This window comes from Vidua macroura, chromosome 17 (assembly GCF_024509145.1).
Source record: "Vidua macroura isolate BioBank_ID:100142 chromosome 17, ASM2450914v1, whole genome shotgun sequence".
Taxonomy (NCBI): domain Eukaryota; kingdom Metazoa; phylum Chordata; class Aves; order Passeriformes; family Viduidae; genus Vidua; species Vidua macroura.
In genome coordinates this window covers 413,539-421,038 of record NC_071587.1, presented here as the reverse complement: position 1 = coordinate 421,038, position 7,500 = coordinate 413,539, and the positions used below count along the sequence as shown (strand labels likewise).

Below are 7,500 nucleotides of genomic sequence, written 5' to 3'. Positions count from 1 at the left end.
TCTCAAGTGTCACTGTTGTCAGACACGAAGGTGTCTTTTGGCTGTGGTCCAAGTCACTAGTACGCTGTTTGGTTTGTCAGCCTCTGAATCCCCATTGGACATGAAACCCAGGTAAAGAAATATGTCTTCCCTCCCCTTTGACTCACTTATGTTAACATTTTGCTTCAGACTAGGAGAACTATAATCCTCTTGTGTGTAGGTCTGAACTTTATTGGAAATGTATTCTCTTGGAGCTAGAGTTCTAGTTTTAACAAAGGCTTTGCTAAACCACAGTTGCCAGTTCACGTAAATTGTGGAATAGGAGTCATCCCAAAAAATCCCCTTTATAGTTAAATTGATTTTTGTAACATGCAGTAGCAAACATTAGAACTGCCTTGTACTCTATACAAATGTGTAGTTTGACTTGTATAAAATTAAATTGGTGACTCAAACTCTTGTGTTCATTGCAGTGAAATGGGATTCTTGCTCTGCCTTGGGCTGGAGAAATCACAATGTACCTTGCTTTTACGGAAAAAACTTCTTTGGTTTAGTGAAAGACTTGATAGCTCTTGACAGGCTCTTGGTGGTATGCTTGAAACCAGTACAAGCTCTTTGTGTCCCAGTGTGTCACCTTGTCCTTTCTGCAGGTGTGGCTGGGTCTGACAGTTGCACCTCTGGTCTCAAGTTACACACTTGCCCAGAGGATTGGGTCGGCACAGGGCACATGTGAAATGTGACTTGATGCCAACTTGTCTTTCCTGGAATTTCTTTATCCTGTAAACAATTCTCCTGAAATTCAGTTTCTCACCATTTCCTGATGGTCTCTGAAAAGCTGCATTTTGCCTGTTGCAGGTGAGTGTCCATGCTGGTGGCAGAGGGGGTCCTAGGGAGAGTGGTCAGGTCCGAGCTCACCTTCCTGGAACCTGAAGTGGAGTTCCATGCCTGGTGTTGCCATGTGATCAGGTTGTCAGCCTGGATGCTGCAGTGTTATCTGCACCTGACCCTGGTGGTAATTAGCGATAATGAGCTCTTGGGTTAAACTGGAGCTGTTTGCTGAGGGTGGTGTATTTTAGCATGAGTACAAAAATGGTGTTGCAATATTGATTACTGCAGGATCTCAGATGGGAGGGGAGTACTGGGGGCTTCCTACAGAATTCACCCTGGGCGCGAACAGTTAAGTTCAGGTTTACAGCCTAAGGTACTTGAGTTAAGCTGTTTGGTTATATTTCTGATCATGGAGTAGGTCAGATTTGAATGGGAAGTGCTCCTCTTTGTAAACAACTTCACAGAGAGCTCTGCTAAAATACACATCACACTCCTCAAAAGAAGGATTGAGCTTGGAGCTCAGCAGGTTGAATGTGCATATTCCCAGTATGTGTGATAACAAGATGTTGACCATTACTTTTTTGTAGATACAATCCCTTTTTGAATCTGACCCCAGTGCCAGCCCAAGGATGTCCTGGCCACTCTGAGGCCCTGGGCACCCCAGCCTTGGTCAGGAATGCAGAGATGGCTCCTAACCAGCTGCACTCAGCTTTCTGAGCCAAGCTTGCAGTGACAGTGGCTGTGGTTTATTCATGAATTACAGGGAGGGGGCAGGTTGCATTTAACCAATTTACCTGGAACTCCTTTAAATACCAACATTTCTTTCAGTGTTACTGGAGCCACATTGTCTGTCTCCTTTGGCTGCTGCCCTTCACTGTGCCAATGAAGCAGGCATGACTCATCCTTCTGGATGGGTTTCCTCTGGAAAGCCAGGAGAGTTTTGCTAGTGCCAGATCCTGAGCCAGGCAGTGAAGTGTGTGGCTTGTGATAATGCTGTAAGGAACCAGCAAAACCCAAACACCCATAGTGTTCCAGCTCTGCCAGCAGCACTTTTTGTGGGAGTGCAACACAGGCTGGTGTGTGGTGGTCATCACAAATGTGATTATTCCTGAGATCTCTTCTGGGTGTGATGAAAGGGATTGGGATAAATCTCCATACAAGAGTAAAAGGCTACAGGACCTGCATGCTTGGCTGCATGTGCTTTGTTTTGCCTGCAGTAGCAGCAGTAGTTTGATGGGGAAACCACCTGACATTGTCATAACTCCGTTTTTAATCTGACCCTGGGCACAACCTTTTGAGGATATGTTTCAGAATTGGGCTACCTGATTTTTTTTTTGTTGTGTTTTGTGAGTTTTTTGGGATTTTTTTTTTCATTTGGTATAATCAATATAAATTTGTCTTTAAAAAGACAAAAGAGAAACCTGCCTTCTCATCAAATGCAGGGTGCAGGATTGACCAAATCTAAGTGTCCTGTAGCAAATTGTGAAAAGAAAAATCAACACTGCAGTTAAAAGTGAAACTCAGAATCTGGGACTGTATTTGCAGTCTGGTCCTGGCCTTCTCCTATATTTGAAGAAGCATCCCTCTATGTGTTATGTTTTTTGACATAAATGCAAGTTTTGTCCTTAAATCATAGACTCACAGGCTGGTTTGGGCTGGAGGGACCTTAAAGCCCATCCAGTGCCACCCCCTGCCATGGGCAGGGATACCTGCCACCAGACCAGGTTGCTCCAAGCCTCCTCCAGCCTGGCCTTGGAGACTTCCAGGGATGGGGCAGCCACAACCTCTATTTGATTCACTTTTTATTTGACTCTGTGTCAGGGAGAGTTGTGTTGCTGTAAGGAAGGGCACAACTTCTGTGTCTGATGTACACTAGAATAAGTCTCTCACCTTGCAATATCACTGCTTGGAGCAGAGCTGGGGGGCTCTAGTGACCCTCCTTTTTCCTACTATAACATTTCTACCTCTAAATTCTGTGGTTTCAGACTCTGTTTACAATTGGGAGATGACTGTCCCAATCCTGATTGTAACCACCTTTAGATGAGCAATGGGGAGGGGCATTAAAAAAAATTCTTGGATTTATTCTTCACACATGGGATGGCTTGAACTATTTCCAATACCTACTGAAGTCTAGTTTAGGCTGGTACTATGACATCCAAAGAGCAATTTCATGCATCAAAGAGCAAAAATCATGAAAGCAGGAACTTGGCTGAGGAGCCTGGAAATCCCAACAAATAGCTGAGGGTGCTGGGAATGTCTTTGAGAGGTGATGCAAACCCTGGGATCATTTGAAAGATTCATAATTTCTATGTGGTTGGTGATAACGTTTTTCCTTTGGGTAAGAACCAAGTACAGTGATTTTGGTCCAAAATACCAAAAACAGTGGAGGGAAAGCTGCAGGTGACACAAGGGTTGGAAGTGACAGCCTGTGCTGGCATGTGGATGGAGCGTGGGGGGGGTGGTTTGTAGATTTATTACTGGTGTGCAGCTCTGGAGCAGGATTATCCTGCAAATGGGAATAAGAAGTTAGTGCTGTTAGGCCAGCAACACCCTCAGCAGCTCTTTGCTGTGTTCTGGCTTTGTCAGATCTCTTTAAAGCAAACAGGAACATATTACTTTAAAAGGTGAGAAGCACAACTAACACAAATACTGCTCAGTATAGTGGCAGCAGTTCAGGAATTTTATCTATGTGTCCTTAGGATCATAATGGTCACTTTTACACCGTGATCAGCCTTTTTCTCCCCCTTTTTTACGTGGTTAGGTGAAAAGGACAAAATAGCAGAATATGGGCTCAACTCTCACAGCTTCCTCACACTTTATTAGTTTGCTAAATGCATGCGTAGGTGTCAGAGGGGAAGTTTCTGCTGTTTCAAAATCCAGTAAAAATTTGCAATAAACAAACTGCTCTGGAGTGGCTCATAAACTTCCACCCTTTTAGCAACATCTGTCTTTACCAGGCTGGGTTGGAAGCACAAGGGTGTGTTCCTGTGGGAGAAGGAATGGCAGAGCTGTTGGTATGATCCACACCACAGAAAAAGTGCTGACCACAGGAAGATGTCTGCAGCTAATGCATGACTACTCAGAGTGTAGTTCACACCAGCTTGTACTAGGACTCAACTTTTGGGCATGATTCTGGGTGATTCTCTGACTCAAGGGCAACTTGACTCTTGTTCACAGAAAGTGGCTTTTGCAGGGTTGTCTAATTTAGAATATCTTAAATACTCTTTTTATTCATTTTAAAAGCAGACACTTAAGTCTTGCTCCTGTGTTTTTCCTTTGGGTAAGAACTGAGTACAGTGATTTTGGTCCAAAATACCAAAAACAGTGGAGGGAAAGCTGCAGGTGACACAAGGGTTGGAAATGACAGCCTGTGCTGGCATGTGGATGGAGTGGGGGGGTTGTAGATTTATTACTGGTGTGCAGCTCCTGGAACAGGATTATCCTGCAAACGGGAATAAGAAGTTAGTGCTGTTAAGCCAGCAGGTGTGCAGTGGGTCACAGCTCTTGGGCCTGGTGTGACCACAAGTGCACAACTGCACCCAGGGGAGCTGCTGGAGCAGAATGGGGTAAAGTGCAAAATGCTTTCCTCTGCACAGCTCTTGTGCTCTTTGTTCTGTTCAGCATTGGCATGAGAGGAAAATAGCAGAGTCTCTTGTGATCACAGTGGTGACGGGGATGCTGTACAGTTCACCTGAGGGGTGCCACAGCAGCTCCTGTTCTGCTCAGCTCTGGTTCCAGCATGGAGCATGTGCTGACAGTAACGGGAGACACAAGAAAAGTATTTCTGAAAGAGCCTTTCCAATTACCTTGTCTGGGTCTATTTGCTGACAATTAAAACCAGTTGCTCTGTGACACTGAAAGTGTAATCCACCACTTGCCATCATTCAGGTGTCAGCTGTGTACCTGTGGCAGCCCAGACCCAGTTCTCCTCACAAAACATCCCCCTAGAAAGTATGAAACTGATACACAGCATTGCAGTAACCTTCCCAGTGGGAATACAAGCTGTGGATGGCAGCAGCTTCCTGGGGCTTCATGTTTTATGACGTCTGTGTCAGGCTTTGGGACATAACTGTGGGTGAGGACAGGAGTGATGTGTGCATGCTGTTGCCATCCTGGGAATAGCAGGATGTTGTGGGGATGAATTGCAGCAAAACAACTCCCAGAGCATAACAGCCCTGCACAGATTGGGTCTTGTGGGACTAATGGACCAGCAGGGTTGAAAAATCCATGTCAGAATAAATTAAGTCATAAAAGCATTACAAAGAGATAGGTTTACGTTAACAAAAGTTCACAGAATCCCAGAATAGCTCAAGCTGGAGGGGATCCATAAGGATCATTGAGTCCAAAACCTTGATCCTGCCAGGACCACCTAAAATGAAACCAACAGTACAAGTGTTGTCCAGACACTCCCTGAACGTGGTGCTGTGACCGCTTCCCTGGGGAACCTCTTCCAGGCACTGAGCAGCCTCTGGGTGAGGAAGCTTTTCCTAATGTCCCACCAGAACCTCCCCTGAGGCAGCTTCGTTCCATCTCCTCAGGTCCATTGCTGGTCCCACAAGGGGGAGATCAGCACCTGACCCCTGGGAGGAAGGTGCAGACAGCAATGGGATCACCCCTCAGCTTCTCTCCTCCCAGCTGAGGCCCACAGGTGGCCTCAGCTGCTCCTCCCAAGGCCTGCCCCTCGGGACCTTTCACCATCCTGGTCCCCTCCTCTGGACACAACTCCAGCCCTCAGCTGTCCTTTGTGTGCTGAGAGGCCCAAACTGTTCCCAGGGCTGGAGGTGAGGCTGCCCCAGAGCAGAGCAGGACAGTCACCCACCCCCCTGATGTCCCCCGGGGCAGGGCTGGCCCTTGGGGCTGCCAGGACACTGCTGGCTCCTGTTCCACTTGCCCTCAGCCCAAAGCCCCCGAGTCCCTTCCCTAGGACAGCTCCCCCAATCTCGAGGTATGAGATCCCTTCCAACAGAGGTCACAGAAATGGAAGTTAAGGCACAGAGAGGGAGATGGTCTGATGTTACATCAGTGGCAGGGCTCACTGGGAAGCCAAGTCTGTTTCCTGTTTTTTACCTAATGTAGCTGTTCCCTAGGAATTCATCATTCTGAATTCCTGATTGTTTTGTTTTTTTTTTTTACAGCAAGCTCAGACAGGAACAGGGAACTGATGGGTTGCTTTTCAAGTGACTGAGTTTCACTCTGCTCCTGATTCAAATCTGTTTGACCTTCCCTCTGCAGCATAAAAGGATTGATATGGGAAAACCTTTTTCTACACTGTGCCACTGCAGTTTGATTTGAAAATGGGGAAGAAGGCCTTAGCAGCAAAGGAAATATATTGTTACTTCCCTCCTGATTTGCAGGATCTGCTGCTTCATCAGAGTCTAACTTAATATTTTTAATATGGTAAAAATTTTGGAGTACAAAACTCAAGGAACTTGCAGATACACAAAAACTGTGAGGTTGTTCCTACAGTCTCCAAAATGAGCAGGAACACTCTGTGCCCCAGGTTTGGAGCAGCCAGAGCTGGCTGTCAGGGTGAGCAAGCAATCACCTCTCTCCAGCCCATCCAAAACACAGCGAGGGTTCTTCTCAGCAGCTTTTTGTACATTTGGCCCTTGTGCTTCCAGCCTTGGTTCCTTCCACTCCCACTTTCTGCAGGTAAGTGGGACAGACCTTGTGTAAGTGTCTGAACACACTTCTTGTGTGGCCACAAAATACTGAAGGGTGGGAGGTGAGCAGCTCTGAGTTTGACCAGAGCTGTTTGGAAGCGCTACTGCAGTGTGTCCATCCTGCATTTCCACTACAGGACCAGTCAGAGTGATCCTTTCACTTCCCAGGGATCTTGGGGATGTCACATTAACATCCTCTGGTCCCTCTTTGGGGCTGTGATTGGAGTGCTGGGGAGTGGATTCTGCCCTGGTACCAAAGCCAGACAAGGCCTGGGAAGCTGCTATGGTCCCCTTGGCTGCTGTGGAGGACACGTCCCCACTGTTCTTGTCTGATGGGTGTTTAGTTAATCACACAATCTTAGAATGCTTTGGATTGGGAGGGACCTTAAAGGCTTTTCTCATTCCATGGGCAGGGACACCTTCCACTATTTCCAGGGTGTTCCAAGCCCTGTCCAGCCTGGCCTGAGACACTTTCCGAGATCCAGGGGCAGCCACAGCTTCTCTGGGCACCCTGTGCCAGGGCCTCACCATCCTCATTCCTTCCCAGTGTCCCGTCTAACCCTGCCTGCTGGCAGTGGGAAGCCATTCCCTCTTGTCCTGTCCCTCCATCCCTTGTCCCAAGTCCCTCTCCAGCTCTCCTGGAGCCCCTTTAAGCACTGGAAGGAGCTCTCTGCTCTCGCTGGAGCACCTCCCGTCTCCCAGCCTGGCTCCAGGGCAGAGGGGCTCCAGCCCACCCACAGCACCCGTGCCGCAGCGAAGCATCACCCCGTGGCTCCGTGCTCTCCCGTCCCGTCTAACCCTGGCCCCGCGGCCCGGGGCTGCGTGGCCGGTCCGGGGGGCTCCCGTTGTTGCCATGACGACGCCCCCCTTTCCCCGCATCCCCCCGAAAAGCTGCGGCGGGGCTGAGCGCGGCCCTGCGGATGCGGCCCCGCGCGTTTCCACGGCGACGCCGCGGCTGAGCCGCCCCCTCCCCGCGCTCCCCGCGCACACTCGGACCGGCCCCGCGCCCCTCCCGCTCCGCGCCCCCCGCACC

The 7,500-nt window shown here is 48.6% G+C and overlaps 1 long non-coding RNA gene across 1 annotated transcript; it reads right to left on the bottom strand.

Moving 5' to 3' along the window:
- Positions 1-6,178: 6,178 nt before the first annotated feature.
- On the bottom strand, positions 6,179-7,347 carry LOC128815676 (uncharacterized). Its single transcript, XR_008439704.1, has 2 exons — positions 7,233-7,347; positions 6,179-6,450 (listed from the first exon to the last, which is right to left on the bottom strand). It is a non-coding gene; the product is annotated as an uncharacterized LOC128815676 (long non-coding RNA).
- Positions 7,348-7,500: the final 153 nt, after the last annotated feature.